The sequence below is a fragment of the Gorilla gorilla genome, chromosome 20 (assembly GCF_029281585.2).
Source record: "Gorilla gorilla gorilla isolate KB3781 chromosome 20, NHGRI_mGorGor1-v2.1_pri, whole genome shotgun sequence".
Taxonomy (NCBI): domain Eukaryota; kingdom Metazoa; phylum Chordata; class Mammalia; order Primates; family Hominidae; genus Gorilla; species Gorilla gorilla.
In genome coordinates, this window is record NC_073244.2 from 26,854,110 (window position 1) to 26,874,707 (window position 20,598).

At 43.4% G+C, this 20,598-nt stretch overlaps 1 long non-coding RNA gene across 1 annotated transcript; it reads left to right on the forward strand.

Moving 5' to 3' along the window:
- The first annotated feature begins 9,179 nt into the window (after positions 1 to 9,179).
- LOC129528945 (uncharacterized) lies at positions 9,180 to 20,303 on the forward strand. The gene is made up of 3 exons (XR_008674278.1): positions 9,180 to 9,386; positions 13,733 to 13,835; positions 20,219 to 20,303. It is a non-coding gene; the product is annotated as an uncharacterized lncRNA (long non-coding RNA).
- Positions 20,304 to 20,598: the final 295 nt, after the last annotated feature.

Sequence of the window (20,598 nt, forward strand, 5' to 3'; positions counted from 1 at the left end):
AATATCCCTTCAGCTGTGGACTTCAGAAGTCACAACAATGTAAAGAAAGTGGCAAATAAAGCCCAAGATTTTGGACACATCTATTTGTTGGACCATCCATGTGATGCACGATTCAATTATTTACCCAGTTGCTAGTCTAGACTAAAAGTTTCTGGATTGTAGGAACCATGACTGCTTCATGTATTTTTTTAATGGCCATATAAAATGGAAGCTACTAGTTTATCTGTTTGAGTCTCCAGATCTTCTCCTTGTTTATCATTCCAGTACCAGGAAACTAGAGAAACTGTCATCTGGGTACCAACCAAAGACATCTTTTATATGAGGGGATGAACAAACACAGGATGACTCATTTCTCTTACACTGAGACAGAAGCAGAAGTAATCACTCTTGTCTGCTCTGGACATCCTCAAATGCTTCAAAGACACCTAGGTGACTGAGAGGATTCCCATTGACCGGGGCTGATGGCCCAATGATAAGCCAGGCTGGAGAGACTCAGGCCTATTCTAAATAGAAAATGGAACTGTCTTGGTGGAGCTCAAGAACTTGGATCACCTGTCCTGATTTGCTAGCTCTTGGGTAAAAGAAAGAACAAAAATACTCTACTGCAGTATCACATTTTACGGTAAATTTAGTTCTGGATACTTTGTGGCCTCGATCTCTCATGCCTAAGATGCTTATTTACACTTACAGATTCTGCCATCACATTCTATTTCCTCCTGGATCCTCTCACATAACTGTAGCAGGGCAATGAACAAAATGTGAAAAATCTCAAAATGCCACACTCCCAAATGGGAGCTTAAGATGTCAAGAGTGACATCTCACAATGCAGAAAATGCCTTTTGTTAGTTTTCTGTACATCTCAGTCCAAAGCTTGGCCCTTTTTTGTAAATTCCAGGCAGAGGCCAGACCTTATCTGCAGATTCTAGGTAGGATCAACCTGGCTCTGCATCCTATGGTGTTACAGCAAGTGGAGTACAAAGGAGAGATCCCCTCATAGAGGCTGCTCTAGCACATTCTAAATGGAAAAAAAAAAGCTGATGTAACATGAATGTAAGTAGACAGTTTATTTGGGTCAACTTGACAGATTATAAGCTGGGAGCAAATATTCAAGTTGCCTTAAATCTATACTTTGATTAGCAGCAGTTACAAGAAGATTTGTAAAGACAACAAGAGAAACACAGAGAGTGGGCTGACACAAAGTTGTTTTTCAGAAAATTTTATTTATTTACAGAAATGACTTTGATTATTGATTAGAAATATATAGTTATGGCTTAGGGTATGGGATACAGGGTCCAATGCAGCATTATTAGTTTAGTTTATGGCTACTTGTGGCAATAGTGAACAGTTTCAGTGATAAATATGTAGTTCAAAGGGTGGAGAAAGACATAACTGCACTCTCATTTTAATGTCTGAGTTTGATAACCAAAAGGACTTGCATTTTTCAGATAAATGTTTTTTATTTCCCAATCTCAAGACTGGGATTCAAAATTTGGAGCTGCAGATTTAGGGCCTGAATGTCTGAAGTAGCAGTACGTGTTACCTGCAAACTTGTGAGCATTTTAGCAAGAGGAGGAAGAAGAAAGTGGAGATTCTCTTGTCTACATGTCTACTCAATGCACACATGTTACTTTAATTGGATTTGTGGGTCCCATGATCTCTGAATCTCTGAATGTATCTTCAGATCTGAAGATACAAGAGTCAGTGAAAGAGGTAAAATGATTGATTACTGTACTGTGAAATTTATAGAAATCTGATCTAGCCTCTCTAGAAGTGACTGTAGAGGACTATAGATACCAAATAGGCAGAGACACAATTCTGCCTGCATATTTAGGGGACAGCATGCACTTTGCTGCACAACTGTGAGTTCACTAGAAGCCTGAGAGGAAGTCTTCTCTAGAGTAAATTCTGGTTGGCACCTTATGTGTCTATATTATGTCTGGTAATTCTAGACAGTGTTTTGAAACAATAATTAAAAGAAAAGTTTTCTCCATCCCCAGAGGAATGCCACAATAGAACAGAAAGAAAATGGTTTTATTACACAATTAAACTTGAATGTGACATGCATCATAGTCAATCTGCTTAAGAGACTGCAATAATAAAAAGATGGACATCATAATTAGTCCACAAGTAGAAGAATTTACAGCACTATGTCATACATAGTTCATTTTAAATTGACCTGGAGATTGAAGAGGCCATCTGTGTATGCTAATTGCTTATATTCAATGATAAATAATCTTTTCACATCTTCATAACAGGAGGTAGTCTAGCACCTTGAAGCCAGGTACCGGATGAAGCTAGGCTTTCACTCTGCTACAAAAATGGTTGAATAGGGTTCTATGTTTTTGGCTATTTTCATTTTAGAGCTGTGGCTCTGTACTCCCTGGCACTGGGCTACAGCACTCCTGCTTGATTTCACCTGGTTGCTAGTGTCCTCTTGACTTCTACCATCTGTCACTGAGGAACAGCTGAGAGCACAGCTCACATTTTATGTGAAGTCTATTTGCCACAGCAGCACTCTAGTGTCACATCAGAGAGGGAAGCCTGAGCTGCAGGAGAGCCTACAGGCCTCCTAGGTAGAATTACACATTCACAATAATGGAAATGGGAGCAGTGTTTCAGCCCATTTCTACTTATAATGGTGACCAGGGAAAAATACTGCTGATTTTCCAGCATGAATCCAGATAGAGATAGCTCCAAAAGTTCTCACTGTGACAGCCCAGCTTATTCCAAAATCAAGGGATATGAATAAGGCTTCTGAAACAGAGACCCAAAGCATTGGAGAGAAAAACAGATCTCTGTCGGAGCAAGATGGTTCTGAAAGAAAAAAGTTAAAATGATCTTAAGAAAAATCTCAGATTACATATAAGATTGATTATGTCAGATAGAAAATATTCCCCTAAAAGAAATTTCTCTCTAAACACCTAAACTGTACAGCTACTCTCAACATGAGAAACGTGAGCATTATGAAGAAAGGGGGCAGATTTTCCGAAGAATTTTATAAAGTTTCTTTTCCATCTCTGCTGTTCTCTCATCTCCTAGCCATTGAATGGGGGCTCTATATTGAAATATATTTGACAACTTCCAACAACACTTTCTGATGAAGAAATAGAATCTGACTGAGTTCATATAGTGCAATATGTTAGAACTTGCAACATAGGTAACTGAAGAGCTATTATGGTTTTTGGGTGGCCACAGCACCTAACTTTATTTGTCCTGCAATGGCAGAATACCAATTTAGTGAAATAAAATATACTAAAATTGTGTTTACTCAAAATTATCCCTATTGAATAAAGTAACAAACATGTCACACTAATATCTACTTACTGTAACAATTTGGTAGTAAATTTTCTTTGGATATTAAATATAAATATCTAAGTATAAATAATTTTAATGAACTAGTCATAATGTAGATAGCATTTAAAAAATTAAAACTTCAGTTAAAACATTTTATATTTCAAAAGTATAAATAGCAATATTAACATAACCATTTAAGTGATTCATTCAAAGTAAGTAGTGCAGCTTTGTATTCGTACTACTGTAGAAAATACTGTTTCTGGCTTATGCCTGTAATCCCAGCACTTTAAGAGGCTGAGGATGGTGGATCACCTGAGGTCAAGAGTTCAAGATCAAGGTGGTGAACATGGTAACACCCCATTTCTACTATAAATACAAAAACTTAGTCATGCAGGGTGAGGCATGCGTATAATTCCAGCTACTTGGGAGGCTGAGGCAGGAGAATCACTTCAACCTGGGAGGCAGTGGTTGCAGTGAGCTGAGATCACACCACTGCACTCCAGCCTGGGCAACAGAGTGAGACTCTGTCTCAAAATAAAAGAGAAAATACAGTTTAATGTACATGAATGCAGATTGTCCACAAACATTACACATAATTATGCTAACTGTTATGAAGTAATAAATAGAAAGCAAGATACAACTACAGACTCCACTGTTTAGTTTATACCCTGAACTGTTTTTGCTTTTGCAGTATAAGCACTTCAGCCTGCAAATATTGGATAATTACCTTGGATTTTCAGGTTTCTGTGAATAAGCACTTCAGCCTGCAAATATTGGATAATTACCTTGGATTTTCAGGTTTCTGTGAAAGAAATATAGTATCTTTTAGTCTTTATCATTCTGTATTGCTAAATTTAATCTTATCTTTGTGCTAAGCTTCTGTGTGCTCTTTTTTTTTATTATTATTATACTTTAAGTTTTAGGATACATGTGCACAATGTGCAGGTTAGTTACATGTGTATACATGTGCCATGCTGGTGTGCTGCACCCATTAACTCGTCATTTAGCATTTGGTATATCTCCTAATGCTAACCCTCCCCCCTCCCCCCTCTGTGTGCTCTTAAAATGAGCTCTTATCTAAACAAATCTGTCTACTTTAAAGGACTAAAAATGAAAAAAATAAACTTTCAGAACCGAAAACAAAGCAATAAATCTGAATTATCAGATAATCTGAAGCCAGAAAAAATGACAAAAGGCTTATTTAGTTGTTAATATGATTTACATATATTTCCAAAAGCAGAGAAAAATATCTATATATAATCTAAATCCCTTAACAAAAGAGGGAATAGCAAAACTTTTTTTGGAACTTTTGCTTGTTTGTTTGTTTCGAGACGGAGTCTCGCTCTGTCTCCCAGGCTGGAGTGCAGTGGTGCGATCTCAGCTCACTGCCAGCTCTGCCTCCCGGGTTCACGCCATTCTCCTGCCTCAGCCTCCCGAGTAGCTGGGACTACAGGCGGCTGCCACCACGCCTGGCTAATTTTTTTGTGCTTTTAGTAGACACGGGGTTTCATCGTGTTAGCCAGGATGGTCTCGACCTCCTGACCTCGTGATCCACCCTCCTCGGCCTCCCAAAGTGCTGGGATTACAGGCTTGAGCCACCGCGCCCGGCCTTTTTTCAGAACTTTTTAATGAGTTTTTGAACTCTTGGACATCTGAAATTTGCACACCGTATGCACTTGAAAGAAGGTTTATGGGGAAGCTGGGTGGGGTGGCTCATGCCTGTAATCCCAACACTTTGGGAGGCCAAGGCAGTCAGATCACGAGGTCTGGTGGTCGAGACCATCCTGGCTAACACGGTGAAACCGCATCTCTACTAAAAATACAAAAAATTAGCCAGGCGTGGTGGTGGGCACCTGTAGTCCCGGATACTCGGGAGGCTGAGGAAGGAGAATGGACTGAACCCGGGAGGCGGGGCTTGCAGTGAGCCGAGATCGCGCCACTGCACTCCAGCCTGGTCAACCGAGAGAGACACTGTCTCGAAAAAATAAAAAATAAAAAATAAATTATAAAAAGAAGGTTTATGGGGAAAAAAACCCAGAAGATAAAAAGATATTACATAAAATCCATAAGTACTCAAGACCAATTAAACAGAATAGAGAGCCCAGAAATAATGCCACCTTCCTACAACCATCAGATTTTTTACAAAGTTGACAAGAAGAACGTGGGAAGATTTTTCTCTGTAATAAATGGTGCTGGAATAATAGCTAGCACTATGTAGAAGACAGAAACTTGACCCCTTCGTTGCACCACATACAAAAATCAACTCAAGATAAAATAAAGACTTAAATGAAAAACTTAAAATTATAAAGAAACCCTGCAAGATAACCTAGGAAATACCATTCTTGACACAGAAACAGGTAAAGATTTCATGATGAAACTACAAAAACCAACTGCAACAAAAGCAAAAATTGACAAATGGGACCTATTTGAACTTAAGAGCTTCTTCACAGGAAACTATGAATAGAGCAAATAGACAACCTACAGAGTAAGAGAAAATAGTTGCAAATTTTGCCTCTTACAAAGGCCTAATATACTCAATTTATTAAGAACTGAAATGAGTTTAGAAGAAAAAACCAAGAAACCTCATTAAAAAGTAGGCAAAAAATATGAACGGATGCTTTTCAAAAGACATACATGTGGCTAACAAACATTATGAAAAAAAGGTCACTGCTAATCATTAGAGAAATTAAATGAAAACCACAATGAGACACCACCTCACTCACACACGTCAGAATGGCTATTTTTAAAAAGTCAAAAAACAACAGATGCTGGCAAAGTTGCAGAGAAAAAGGAATGCTTATACTCTCCTGGTGGGAGTGTAAATTAGCTCAACAACTTAAAAAGCAGTGTGGCGATTCCTCACAAAACTAAAAACAGAATTATCATCTGATCCAGGAGCCTCAAAACTGGGTATATACCCAAAGAAATATAAATGTTTATATTATAAAGACACATCCACATGCATGCTCACTGCAGCACTATTCACAATAGCAAAGACACGGACAGGCCCTGAAAGCTTATCAGTGGTAGACTGGGTAAAGAAAATATAATATGGTCAGATGTGGTGGCTCATGCCTGTAATCCCAGCACTTTGGGAGGCCACAGCAGGTGGATTGCCTGAGCTTAGAAGTTCGAGACCAACCTGGGCAACATGGCAAAATACAAAAAGAAAAATTGGCAAGGCATGGTAACACACACGTTTAGTCCCAAGGTTGAGGCTAAAGTAAGCCAATATCATGCCATGGCACTCTGGCCTGGGCAATAAATGAAACCCTGTCTCCAAAAATAAAATAAAATAAAATAAAAGATTTAGTAAAAACAAAATATGGTACATAAATATCATGGAATACTCTGTAGCCATTAAAAAATAATTATCATGTCCTTTGCAAGAACATAGATGAAGCTGGAGACCATTATTCTTACAAAACTAATGGAAAGTCTGGGCGCGGTGGCTCACACCGGTAATCCCAGCACTTTGGGAGGCGGAGGCAGGCTAATCACCGGAGGTTGGGAGATTAAGACCAGACTGATCAACGTGGAGAAACCCCGTCTCTACTAAAAATACAAAATTAGCCAAGCGTGGTGGTGCGTGCCTGCAATCTCAGCTACTTGGAAGGTTGAGGCAGGACAATCCCTTGAACCCCGGAGGTGAAAGTTGCGGTGAGCTGAGATGGCGCCACTGCACTCCAGCCTGAGAAACAAGAGCAAAACTCTGTCTCAAAAAAACCAAACAACAGGGCCGGGTGCGGTGGCTCATGCCTGTAATTCCAGCAGCTTGGGGGGCCCTGAGGAGGGTGGATCACGAGGTCAGGAGATTGAGACCATCCTGGCTAACAAGGTGAAACCCCGTCTCTACTAAAAGTACAAAAAATTAGCTGGGCGTGGTGGCGGGCGCCTGTAGTCCCAGCTACTCCGGAGGCTGAGGCAGGAGAATGCCGTGAACCTGGGAGGCGGAGCTTGCAGTGAGCGGAGATCGCGCCACTGCACTCCAGCCTGGGCGACAGAGCGAGACTCGGTTTCAAAAAAAAAAAGACAAAACAGAACAACAACAACAAAACAGAAAACTAATGCAGAAACAGAAAACCAAATGCATGCTATTATTTTTAAGTAAGAGCTAAGTAATAAGAACACATGAACACAAAAAGGAGAACAACCGACACTGAGGCCTAGTTGAGGGTGGAGGGAGGGAGGACTCAGAGGATCAGAAAACATACCTGTTTGGTGCTATGGGTAGTACCTCAGTGACGAAATAATCTGGACACCAAACCCTCATGACATAATTTTAGCTATATAACAAACCTACATGTGTACACCAAACCAGAAATAAAAGCAAAAAGAAAAAAAAAATCCCTGCGTGGGAGAGTACAATGCAGGTGTATGAACTGATTTTGGCTACAGATAGCAGCCCAGGTGGAAATGTACTCTGACTGATTTCTGTGTGCATGCAGGCAGATGAGATTAAACAGGTGGCTCAGAACCTTAGGGTGGTGGAGAAAACAGGTTGCTGCTGCAGATTCAGTGTCTGGGGGTGGGGATATGCCAGGAGACTTGTAGAGACTTGTGGGTTCTTGGCAAGAAACACTTGGATCAAAAATGCCTTGGTGGCCAGGTGCCATGGCTCACGCCTGTAATCCCAGCACTTTGGGAGGCCGAGACAGATGGATCACCTGAGGTCAGGAGTTTGAGGACAGGAATTCAAGACCAGCATGGTGGAAGGTGCCTGTAAACCCAGTTACTCAGGAAGCTGAGGCAGGAGGATCACTTGAACTCAGGAGGCAGAGGTTGCAGTGAGCCAAGATTGTGCCACTGCACACCAGCCTGGGCAACAAGAGTGAAACTCTGTCTCAAAAAAATAAAAAAATAAATAAAAATACAAAAAATTAGCCAGGTGTGGTGGTACACACCTGTAGTCCCAGCTGATCTGGAGGCTGAAGCAGGAGAATCACTTGAACCTAGTAGGCAGAGATTGTGTAATGGCCTAAGGCGTTCACCTTGCCCTTTGCCTAGACAGAGCCCATTCATTAAGACAGGATAATTTGTGGAGAAAATATTAAACATTAAATTTCAACTCAATTGAACATGGACACTAACAATGGTCACCAAGTCCTGGGACAGGTTATGTGAGCCCCTTGAGGCATTCATCCAGCACTATTTTTGAGAAATCTCTGTTTGAAATGCTTGTTCCTTGGTGCCATAAAGAAATAGCACTTGAACATAAATTTAATTTACTCAGTAAGGCCATTTTTACTTTCTGCAGAAAGGGTACACTTACCAGCAGTTTTGCCATGAGTGTACACCGAACAAAGGAGACAGGGTCACTTATAACCTGACGCATCAACCCTACTACTGTGTTGTTTTCACTGGCTGGGACCAGACCTCACATTCTGTATTTGTCTTGATTGGCTAGCAATGTAGAACTCTTTAAAAGAGGCAAACACAGAGGAGAACAGAGGAAGGAGGAAGTAACTTGTGGAATGCTGAGAAAGGTAAAAACACCTTCAAATAAGGAAGAGGAACAGGCTGTGACCTAATGCTTGCTTGGACCAGTATAAGCATGCCAGAGCAAATATTTAGGCTAAACAGTGGGAGCTAAGAACATAAAGTACATTGATTTCTTTATTATGGCTAGCAGATATTTAAGAATATTAGCACAGGTCTTTCAATACATTTTACTTCTAAGAGAAGTTACTATTTACTCCTAATTAGATGGGGAGGAAAGTCTTTGAAGAGAAACCTCTACTTTACTTTTACATCTCTATTTTAATCTATTCCTCTACGTTAGTTATTGAAAAACAATAGACAATTGCAAAAAAACAAGTTCACCTATTTGTGTTCCTGGAGCCCATTCGCAAAGGTCCCTCGTGACTGGGCCTCATGCCAAACAAGTTGTTACAAAAAGAGCTAGGGCCCCAGACTGCCCTAGCTTCAGGAGACCTCTCCTCATCTGTGCACGGTTGAGTGTCCGACTCTGCAGCCCAGGCTATCGCTTCCCGGTGTGGTGGTGAATCCTCCATAGTCTGATGAGTGTTTTTGTCTGACTCTGGAGCCCATACTGTTGCTTCCTGGTCTGGTGATGAATCCTCCATAGTCTGGTGAGTGTAAACATACACACACACACACACACATATATATATATACACACACACACATATATGTACATATACGTATATACATATATACATATACGTATATACATATACGTATATATACATATATACATATATACGTATATATACATATATACGTATATACGTATATATACGTATATACGTATATGTACATATATACGTATATACGTATATGTACATATATACGTATATACGTATATGTACATATACATATATACATATACATATATACATATGTGTGTGTGGTCATGTGTGTGTATATGTGTGTGTGTGTGTATATATATCACTTTTCCCTTCTCCCCTTTCCATTGCAATTTTCTTATTATATCAATTTGCTTATTATATCTGCATTGCCATTTACATAAGATAAAACGTCTTTACCCTTAAAGGTATTGTGTGTGTGCCTTTCTTTCTCCCCTCATGAGTTTCCTTCACAGAACACCATATTTTTCAGAGGCTTTATTTGTTTCTTATTATTCTTTTTTCCTTAATCTTGCCTGCATGCCTAATTTTGACAAGGTGCTATTCAAACTCTGATATCCTTTCTTCTGCTTGGTGAATTCGGCTTCAAATACTTTTGTATCCTTCATGAAGCATACAACAAAAACTAACTGGGCCTTTGGCCAGGCATGATGGCTCAAGCCTGTAATCCCAGCACTTTGGGAGGTCATGGTGGGTGGATCACGAGGTCAGGAGTTTAAGACCAGCCTGGCCAAGATGGTGAAACCCCATCTCTACTAAAAATGGAAAAGTTAGCCAGGCATGGTGGTGGAGGCCTGCGTCAGGCCTCTGAGCCCAAGCTAAGTCATTGTATCCCCTGTGACTTGCACGTATACATCCAGATGGCCTGAAGCAAGTGAAGAATCACAAAAGAAGTGAAAATGGCCAGTTCCTGCCTTAACTGGTGACATTATCTTGTGAAATTCCTTCTCCTCATTCAGAGGCTTCCCAACTGAGCACCTTGTGACCCCCGCCCCTGCCCACAAGAGAAAAACCCCCTTTGACTGTAATTTTCCACTACCCACCCAAATCCTATAAAATGGCCCTACCCCTATCTCCCTTTGCTGACTCTATTTTCAGACGCAGCCCACCTGAACCCAGGTCATTAAAAAGCTTTATTGCTCACACAAACCCTGTTTGGTGGTCTCTTCACATGGATGCATGTGAAAGCCTGTAACCTCAGATACTCAGGAGGCTGAGGCAGATAATTGCTTGAACCTGGGAGGCGGAGGTTGCAGTGAGCCGAGATTGCACCACTGCACTCCAGACTGGGCAAAACAGTGAGACTCTGTCTCAAAAAAACAAAACAAAACAAAACAAAAACAGAATACAGAAGATCTTTCTTCCATTTTGACTGTAGAAAATGAATGTATTTCCACTGGAAAATGTGGTAGATAATTGATGAGTAACATAGATTTGTCAAACTATCCGTTTCTCTTTTTGCAGGGTAAATTTGTGACAGTGACATCTCGGTTCTGTATCTTGTTGTCTTGATTTCTTAGTTTAATGCTAAATTATATGTGGTGAAACATGGTACTGTTAGATATGAGTTCTAAGTGTCTTTTCAAAGAGTCAATATGTCAGTATGTTCAATTTTTTGCCTTCTACTTTTAAACTTAACTTCCTCGTAAAGCAACCTTTTTCAATCACCTGCTCCAACCTGACTCGTTCCCATTACCTGCTACCTGCTCTGCCCTGACTCATTTTTTCCCTGCATAACCATTTTTTTCCAGCCAAACCACTCACCCAATCACTGTCTTTAAATTAGCTGAGTGGAATTAGTTTAGCCTATGCAGTCTAACCCTAGCCAATAGGGGAACGACACAGCAGCAGGGGCCATGAGCGTCAGGGATAAGAACCCCTTTCCCTCCCTTGTCCAGGTGTGCACTCACCATTGCTCCATTTGTAAAGGCACACCCTTCTATAGAATTACCTTGCCTTGCTGAGAATTAAAAAGAAAATTTTATATTCGAGTGCTATTTCTTTTGCGGCACAGAAACTTTATTTATAACAATTTGGGGGCTCGTTGTGATTACATTCCCCTCCAGGGGTGGTCTCTGGTTCTCTCTCATGAGGAGGTTTGCCCTGCCCCCTTATGGCGGCCTCAGGGGTGAGAAATCCAGACCCACCCAGTGCGAAAAATAACCGGAGCTCTCAGCAACGTGGGGAAAAAAAAACTGGCCAGTAACCTAGCTTAAAGGATCCTCATATATAGTGGCAACACCTCTGTGCACAGACCAAGGAAGGAGAAGCCGTGGGAGCCAGAAAAGTACTTCGTTGGTGGTCAAATTCTGGAGAGCTAAATGTGTTTGTGCGTGAATGATCACAAACAACACTGCTTGCGATGTTGTTCGTGTGGATGGTGACAAGTCCTACTGCTGAATGGAGTGAGTGGGTCCTCTCTGTGGTTCTGTAGCTACCTCATATGACTTAGGGTGGATCCTGCCATGAGATTTACTCTGGCATGCCAACACTAAGAGGGGCCTAATTCTCCCTTGGGGGAGCAGCCAGAGGAAACAACACGAGTGGGAAGTGTGCAAGGAAAGAGGGGGAAAGGGAGGAAACAGGTTAACCTTCTGGGACAGACAAGGAGAGATATTTCTGGTGTCAGGGGTTGAGACTTCTGGGACAGGCAAGGTGAGACATCCCTGGTTTGAGGGGTGGAGGCTTCTGCTAATTTCAAGGGTTGAACCTCACACAACCCCCCCCTTTCCTTTTTTCTTGGGGGAAGAAAGAGTAGCTCCACTCCCACTTGTCCCTCCCCTAGGGGAAGGAGAAGGAGAGGACAGAACAGCAGCATAAGCATCTGGGAGAGGCAGGGAAAGACCAGCAGAGAGGTGAGACAGAGAGAGAGAGAGAAGAAAGAGAGAGAGAGAGAGAGAGGAAAGAGAGAGAGGAAGAGAGGCAGAGAGAGAGAGGAAGAGACAGAGAGACAAAGAGGAAGTCAGAGAGAGAGACAGAAAGTCAAAGAGAGAAAGAAAGATAGAAGTAGTAAAGAAAAAACAGTGTACCCTATTTCTTTAAAAGCCAGGGTAAATTTAAAGCCTATAATTGACAATTGAAGGTCTTCTCCGTGACTCTATAACACTCTAATACCACCTTGTTGTCAGTGTAAACAAGGGTGCAGCCTGAAAGCACTGAGGTCACTGACAACCTGTAGCCTTCCTATCAAAAATCCTTAACCCAGAAACCTGTGGATGAAGGTATTTCATTCAATCTGTAGCGACAACTGCTTTGCCTGTAATGCCCAACCTTGTTTTTACTAACCCTGTTTTTAGACTGCCCCTTTTTCTCCCTTAATCACCTAGCCTTGTTTCCACATGAATAAAACCCTCCCTGGGCCTGGCGCGGTGGCTCACGCCTGCAATCCCAGCACTTTGGGAGGCCTAGGTGGGCGGATCACGAGGTCAGGAGATCGAGACCATCCTGGCTAACATGGTGAAACCCCGTCTCTACTAGAAATACAAAAAATTAGCCAGGCGTGGTGGTGGGTGCTTGTAGTCCCAGCTACCAGGGAGGCTGAGGCAGGAGAATTGTGTGAAACTGGGAGGCGGAGCTTGCAGTGAGCCGAGATCACGCCACTGCACTCCAGCCTGGGCAACAGAGCCAGACTCCGTCTCAAACAAACAAACAAACAAACCAAAAACTCTCCCTTAGCTGAGAAAGCTAGACAAACTCCATCTGACCCCCTTGATTTATAAGACATTAAGGACTCCTTACCCACCCCCTTCTTCAAGGAGTTAACTTGTGTAAACAGATTCTCAACATATCAAAAGAGTCCAATTAACTGATAAGGTACCGAAACAAACAATGTACGAAGTTCCCAGGATTTTGCTCAAAAGATAACATCATAAAGCCTTGAGTCTGTGTCCAGCATAGCACCCATATCTAACATCTTATGAAGGATTTAGAGCCCCCGCATCTGGTACCGTTGCTTTTCTGTAAACATTTGTCTTTTAAATTGTCTGTTTCTCTGTAATCATTTGTCCTTTTAATTTTTGCATGTTTTTACTTCTGTAGAATTGTTGCATTTGAGCTCCCCTCCCCTTCCTAAACCAAAGTATAAAAGAAAATCAAACCCCCTCCTCATGGCCAAGAGAATTTTGAGCGTTAGTCATCTCTTTGGCCACTGGCTAAATAAAGGACTCTTAATTCATCTCAAAGTGTGGCGTTTTTCTAACTCGCTCGGGTATAACATTTGGAGGACCCAGCGAGATATATTCCCCACCAGGTGAGAGCCGGGATTTCTCCAGGCTCCCCCAGACAGATGGCTGGCTAATGGGGGGGTGCTACCTGAAAAATTTTTCCAGGTCCGTTAAAGGTGACCATCTTCCGGAGGAGAGCAGATTGACTACCGTGTGGGTGCCCACAAAATTCCACCTCTGAGTCCTCAACTTCTGATCCTGGGGTCAGGTAAGTCAGGCTTGACTTTGCCCTGGACTCAGTCCACATCCCAGGATGCTGGGGGACTGAGTCCTGGTTTCTGGCAGGCCAGTCTCTCTCTTTCTCTCTCTCTCTCTCTCTCTTTCTCTCTCTCTCTCATTAAAAATTAGTCTCACTCTCTGCTCTCTTTCTCACTCTCACCCTCCCTCTCCCTTTTTCTATCTCTCATCCTTCTCTTGTTCAGGTTTCTTGGAGATCTCCAGGGTAAAAAAAACAAACAAAACTGTTATAAACTCCGTGTGAATGGTGAGTGATTGGGTGATTGTGGAAGACAAGGGCTTGTGCTTGTCTTCCAGTTTGTAGCTCCACGGCGAAAGCTATGGAGTTTGAGTGGGCCCTCATCTGTGGTTCCATGGTGACCTCGTAAGGCTTAAGGGTCATAGCTTGATCTGAGCCAGGTGTTTTTCCAGCCTGCCAGTACTAAGAGAAGCCCAAGTCCCCCAAGGGGGGTGGCCAGGTGGGCATCTGAATGATCCCATCATGGGACCCCCTCCCCTTGTCTGTCTAATAAAAACTGTCATAATTGTTTACATGCCCTAGGGCCAATTGTTTGTTTTATGTTTATTGCTCTGCTCAGTGTCTATTGTCTTGTTTAGTGGTTGTCAAAGTTTTGTATGTCATGTCATCGATATTGCCCAAGACATCTGGGTAAGAACTTCTTCAAGGTCCTTAGTGTTGATTTTTTATCACAGGAGGTTAAATTTCTCATCAATCATTTAGGCTGGCCACAACAGTCCTGCCTTTTCTGTCAGAAACAAGTCAGGTCTTGTTACGGAAACGAGTGTGGAGAACATTCGCCTGATTGGGATTTCTGGCACCATGAAGGTTGCTGGTATTTAGATTGTCATGCCCTACATCCAAGAGCTGGGCTGCCTCTAGACTAAACTGGTGGTGGGTTCAAAATAGCCACCCTGCAGATTTCCTTGCTTACCTCTTTTGTCATCCTGTAACTTTTCCCATGCCCTTAAATAGGACACTGTGTAGGGAAACCTACACCTGTACTGCTTTACTTCATTTAGATTCTTACTCTGTTCCTCTGTGGCTACTCTCCCACCTTAAAAATGATCTGAGTGGCCTCATCCCTGCCCCTTACCCTGTACATCTCATTTTCCAGTGCCACAGCAACTTCAGCATCTCCAGGACTTGGCTCTGCTCTCACTCCTTAAACTCTTACAGGAAAAGGCTGAGTTTGAGCTATTTGCCTTTGAGTCATGGAGACACCAAAAGTATTTAGGGTACAGGTCCAGAGGAAGAGGGAGAACGCCTAGATCTGACCAACCCAGGAGACCTCAGGGCAGCCTCTAGTCCCCCTCCCTCAATCTTAAAGCTACTGTAATGTGGCAAGTGGTATTAGCTGTTGTGGTTTTTCTGCTCTTTCTGGTTATGTTGATTCTGTTCTTTTGATACGCCAGCCCCCTAGGGAGTGAGTTTCTCTGTACATGCTGGGTTTAATATCTATGCTCAAATCTTAATAAATTGCCTTCAAAAAAAAAAAAAAAGGGAAACTCCTTCTCTGGCCTCGTAAGTGTTGGAGTCCTCTCCAATGTATGCTGCAGAATTTTTCTCTCGGTTTCTCAGAGGATTATGGAGTCCGCCTTAAAAAAGGCAAGCTCCGGACACTCTGTGAAGTAGAATGGCCAAAGTTTGGAGTCGGGTGGCCCCGTGTAGGGTCACTGAAACTCGCAATTGTTCAGGCTGTGTGGCAGGTTGTTACTGAAACTCCCAGCCACCCCGATCAGTTTCCCTACATTGATCAATGGCTGAGTTTGGTCAGGAGCCCCCCTCCATGGGTCCACTCATGCACCATTCATAATTCTACCTCCAAGGTCCTTCTGAGTCAGACCACATTTTCACCTCGACCCTTAGCCAGTCTGACTTCCCTGTACTGCCTCCCTCTGAAGAAGAGGAGAGTCTCCCTCACCCAGTCCCACCGCCTTACAACCAGCCTGCTCCCATAGAATCGTCCTTTGTCTCCTCAACTACTTCCCCTGTAGGCTCGCCGCCTATTGCTTCTTGATTGTGACCATGGTAGGAGGAAGTAGCCCCTCTACTCCCACTGAGAGAGGCACAAGTCCCTCTGGGTGATGAGCGCTCATCTCCCTTCTTGGTTTATGTCCCTTTTTCTACTTCTGACTTGTTTAATTGGAAAACCCATAATCCTCCCTTCTCTGAAAAGCCCCAGGTTTTGACCTCTCTGATGGAGTCCATACTCCGGACTCACTGGCCCATCTGGGATGATTGCCAAAAGCTCCTTTTAACCCTTTTCACCTCTGAAGTGAGGGAAGGTATCTGAAGAGAGGCCAAAAAGTACTTCCTCACATCAGCCAATAGGCCAGAGGAGGAAGCTAGAGACCTCCTTGAGGAGGTCTTTCCCTCTACCCGGCTTAATTGGGACCCAAATTCCTCAAGTGAAAGGAGAGCTTTGGATGATTTCCACTGGTATATCCTCATGAGTATTAAGGGAGCTGTTCAGAAACCCATAAACTTGTCTAAGATGACTGAAGTTGTCCAGGGGCCTGATGAGTCACCAGGAGCATTTTTAGAGCGCCTCCAGGAGGCTTATCAGATTTACGCCCCTTTTGCCCCGGCGGCTCCTGAAAATAGCCGTGCTCTTAATTTGGCATTTGTGGCTCAGGCAGCCCCAGATGTTAAAAGAAAACTCCAAAAACTGGAGGGATTTGCTGGAATGCATATCAGTCAGCTTTTAGAAATAGCCCAAAAGGTTTTTGACAACTGAGAGTTTGAAAAACAAAAACAAGCAACATAGGCAGCTGAAAAAGGTGCTGATAAAGCATTCAAAAGACAAGCAAAAATCTTAGTGATGGCTATCCAAGAGGGGAAAAAGAAAAGGCCCCCAACACAGAGAAATGGCCAGGGAACCTTGGGTTCCCACCATAAAGGTAAAAGAGTTGAACAGGCTCCTCTAGGAAAAGACCAATGTGCTTATTGCAGGCAGACTGGCAGTGGAAAAAGGAATGCCCACTACGACCAGAAGAAAAATCAGAAAAGAAAAGGTCCTCACCCTACCCATAATGGAAGAGCCTGATGACTGACGGGGCCAGGGCTCCCTCGCTGTTGGCCCCCAGGAGCCCATGGTAACTGCTACAGTGGGGGGCCAGCCTGTATGCTTCCTAGTAGATACCAGGGTGGAGCACTCGGTACTGCAGACCCCCCTGGGCAGTGTCTCAAATAAAAGAGTGACTGTACAAGTCACTGGAGCAACTGGAGCTATTCAAGAATATCCTGTCACACACTCATGAGAAGTGAGCTTGGGACAGAAAAGAGTGACGCAGTCATTTCTTGTGGTTCCAGAGTGTCCTTTTCCTCTCCTTGGATGAGACCTGCTCCATAAGTTACAGGCCTCAATCTCTTTCTCAGCTCAACAGGCTCACCTCACACTAGGAAATACAGCTCCCTCCACTGCCCAACTTCTGCTAACTACCCCTCTGTGGGAGGAATACCTTTTAGTTTCACCATCACAATCACTGGAGGAGAATAATAATCCTCTTCTTTTGGACTTACAGACACCTTTTCCCTGAGTTTGGGCCGAGTCAAACCCTCCGGGACTGGCTAAACACCATTCACCAGTGGTTGTAGAACTCCTGGCCACTGCCATGCCAGTCCAGGTGAAATAATACCCCATGAATCAGGGGGCAAGAGAGGGGATTAATCCCCATATTTAATGACTGTTACAAGCTGGCATACTTACACCATGTCAGTCTGCTTGAAATGCTCCCATTATTGCCAGTCCAGAAATGTGGAACAAATGATTACTGGCTGGTACAGGACTTAAGGGAAGTTAACAAATGGACTGTTACTGTCCATCCAACTGTCCCTAATCCTTATACTCTACTTAGCCTGCTGTCACCAGAACATACAGTATACACTGTCCTTGACCTAAAGGATGCTTTTTTTGCTATTCCTCTGGACCCCAAAAGCCAGCCGATCTTTGCATTTGAATGGGCAGATCCTAGCTCAGGGAACACTACCCAACTGACTTTGACTCAGTTACCTCACGGTTTTAAAAACTCCCCCACCCTTTTTGGGGAGGCTCTCCAGCAAGATCTTATACCATTCCGAGCTAGTCACCCTAACTGTACTCTTCTTCAGTACGTTGATGATCTTTTATTAGATACTGGAACTATGGACAGTTGCCTGCAACATATGAGAGACCTACTTTACCTCCTTCAGGAGCTCAGGTATCAAGTCTCCACCAAAAAGGCCCAGCTCTGTCTTCCCAGAGTGTCTTACTTGGGATACAAGATAAACCAAGGAAAAAGGGCACTCACCAGTGCCCAGAAAGAAGCCATCCTATGAATCCCCACTCCCACCACCAAGAGACAGGTACATGAATTCCTGGGGGCCATGGGATACTGCTGCCTCTGGATATTGGGGTCCACAGAGTTGGCCAAGCCCCTGTACACTGCTACAGGAAGAAACAGCCCAGTGGTTTGGACAGGCACCGAAGAACAGGCTTTTCAAAACCTGAAAAAGGCATTAACTGAAGCCCCTGCTTTAGCCCTCCCAAATATCTCAAAGCCATTTCACCTGTTTGTCCATGAAAGCCAGGGAGTTTCTAAAGGGGTGCTTACTCAGGCTTTAGGACCCTGGAGATGCCCAGTGGCCTATTTATCTAAGAGGCTGGATCCTGTGGCCTCTGGATGGCCAAGTTGTCTGCAAGCCATAGCGGCTAGAGCATTCCTAGTCCAAGAGGCTGATAAGTTAATTCTGGGCCAAAATTTAACCCTTATGGCTCCTCATCCCATAGAGACTTTACTATGAAGTGCTCCTGGCAAATGGATGTCAAATGCTCGCATCTTGCAGTATCAGAGTTTACTGTTAGATCAGCCTCGTTTGACTTTCTCTCCCACAAGGTGTTTAAATCCAGCTACACTACTCCCTGATCCAGACTCCACTACTCCTGTTCAGGACTGTCAGGATCTGTTGGAAACTACCAAAACTGGCCAACCTGATCTTCAAGATGTGCCCCTAGAAAAGGCAGATGCCACCGTGTTCACAGATGGTAGCAGCTTCCTCGAGCAGGGAGAACGAAAAGCTGGTGCAGCTGTTACCATGGAGACAGACGTGTTGTGGGCTTAGGCTTTACCAGCGAACACCTCAGCACAAAAAGCTGAATTGATTGCCCTCACTCAGGCTCTTCAATGGGGTAAGAATAAACGTATTAACATTTACACTGACAGCAGGTATGCCTTTGCTACTGTACATGTACATGGAGCCATCTACCAGGAGCGCAGGCTACTCACCTCAGCAGGAAAGACTCAAAAACAAAGAAGAAATTCTAGCCCTGCTTGAAGCCGTATGGCTCCCTCAGCAGGTGGCTGTAATCCACTGCAAAGAACATCAAAAAGAAAACATGGCCATTGCCCGTGGTAACCAGAGAGCTGATTCAGCAGCTCAGGACACAGCGTGACTTTGAGTCACGCCTCTAAACTTGCTACCTGCAGTTTCTTTTCCACAGCCAGATCTGCCTGACAATCCCATGTACTCAACAGAAGAAGAAAAACTGGCTTCAGATATTGGAGCAAATAAAAATCAGGAAGGTTGGTGGATTCTTCCTGACTCTAGAGTCTTCATACCCAGAACTCTTAGGAAAACTTTAATCAGCCACCTACATTCTACCACCCATTTAGGAGGAGCAAAACTAGCCCAGCTCCTCTGGAGCCTTTTTAAGATCCCCCATCTTCAAAGTCTAACAGATCAAACAGCTTTCCAGAGCACAACCTGCACCCAGGTAAATGCCAAGCAAGGTCCTAAACCCAGCCCAGGCCACTATCTCTGAGGAAACTCACCAGGAGAAAAATGGGAAATTGACTTTACAGAAGTAAAACCACACCGGGCTGGGTACAAATACTTTCTAGTACTAATAGACACCTTCTCTGGATGGACTGAGGCATTTGCTACAAAAAAAGAAACTGCCTGCATGGTAGTTAAGTTTTTACTCAATGAAATCATTCCTCGATATGGGCTGCCTGCTGCAATAGGGTCTGATAATGGACCGGCTTTCACCTCCTCCATAGCTCAGTCAGTAAGGCATTAAATATTCAATGGAAGCTCCATTGTGCCTATCGACCCCAGAGCTCTGGGCAGATAGAACACATGAACTGAACCCTAAATACACTCTTACAAAATTAATCTTAGAAACCGGTGAAAACTGGGTAAGTCTCCTTCCTTTAGCTCTACTTAGAGTAAGGTGCACCCCTTACTGGGCTGGGTTCTCACCTTTTGAAATCATGTATGGGAGAGTGCCGCCTATCTTGCCTAAGCTAAAGGATGCCCATTTGGCAGAAATATCACAAGCTAATTTATTGCAGTACTTACAATCTCTCCAACAGGTACAAGATATCTTGCCACTTGTTTAAGGAGCTCATTCCAATCCAGTTCCTGACCAGACGGGGCCCTGCCATTCATTCCAGCCAGGAGACCTAGTGTTTGTTAAAAAGTTCCAGAAAGAAGGACTCACTCCTGCTTGGAAGGGACCTCACACCATCATCCTCACGACGCCAACGGCTCTGAAGGTGGATGGCATTCCTGCTTGGATTCATCACTCCTGCAACAAAAAGGCCAACAGAGCCCAACTAGAAACATGGGTCCCCAAGCCTTGGTCAGGCCCCTTAAAACTGCACCTAAGTCGGGTGAAGCCATTAGATTAATTCTTTTTATTTACCTCTCTTGTTTCTTTTTGCCTGTTATGTCCTCTGAGCCTCCCTACTCC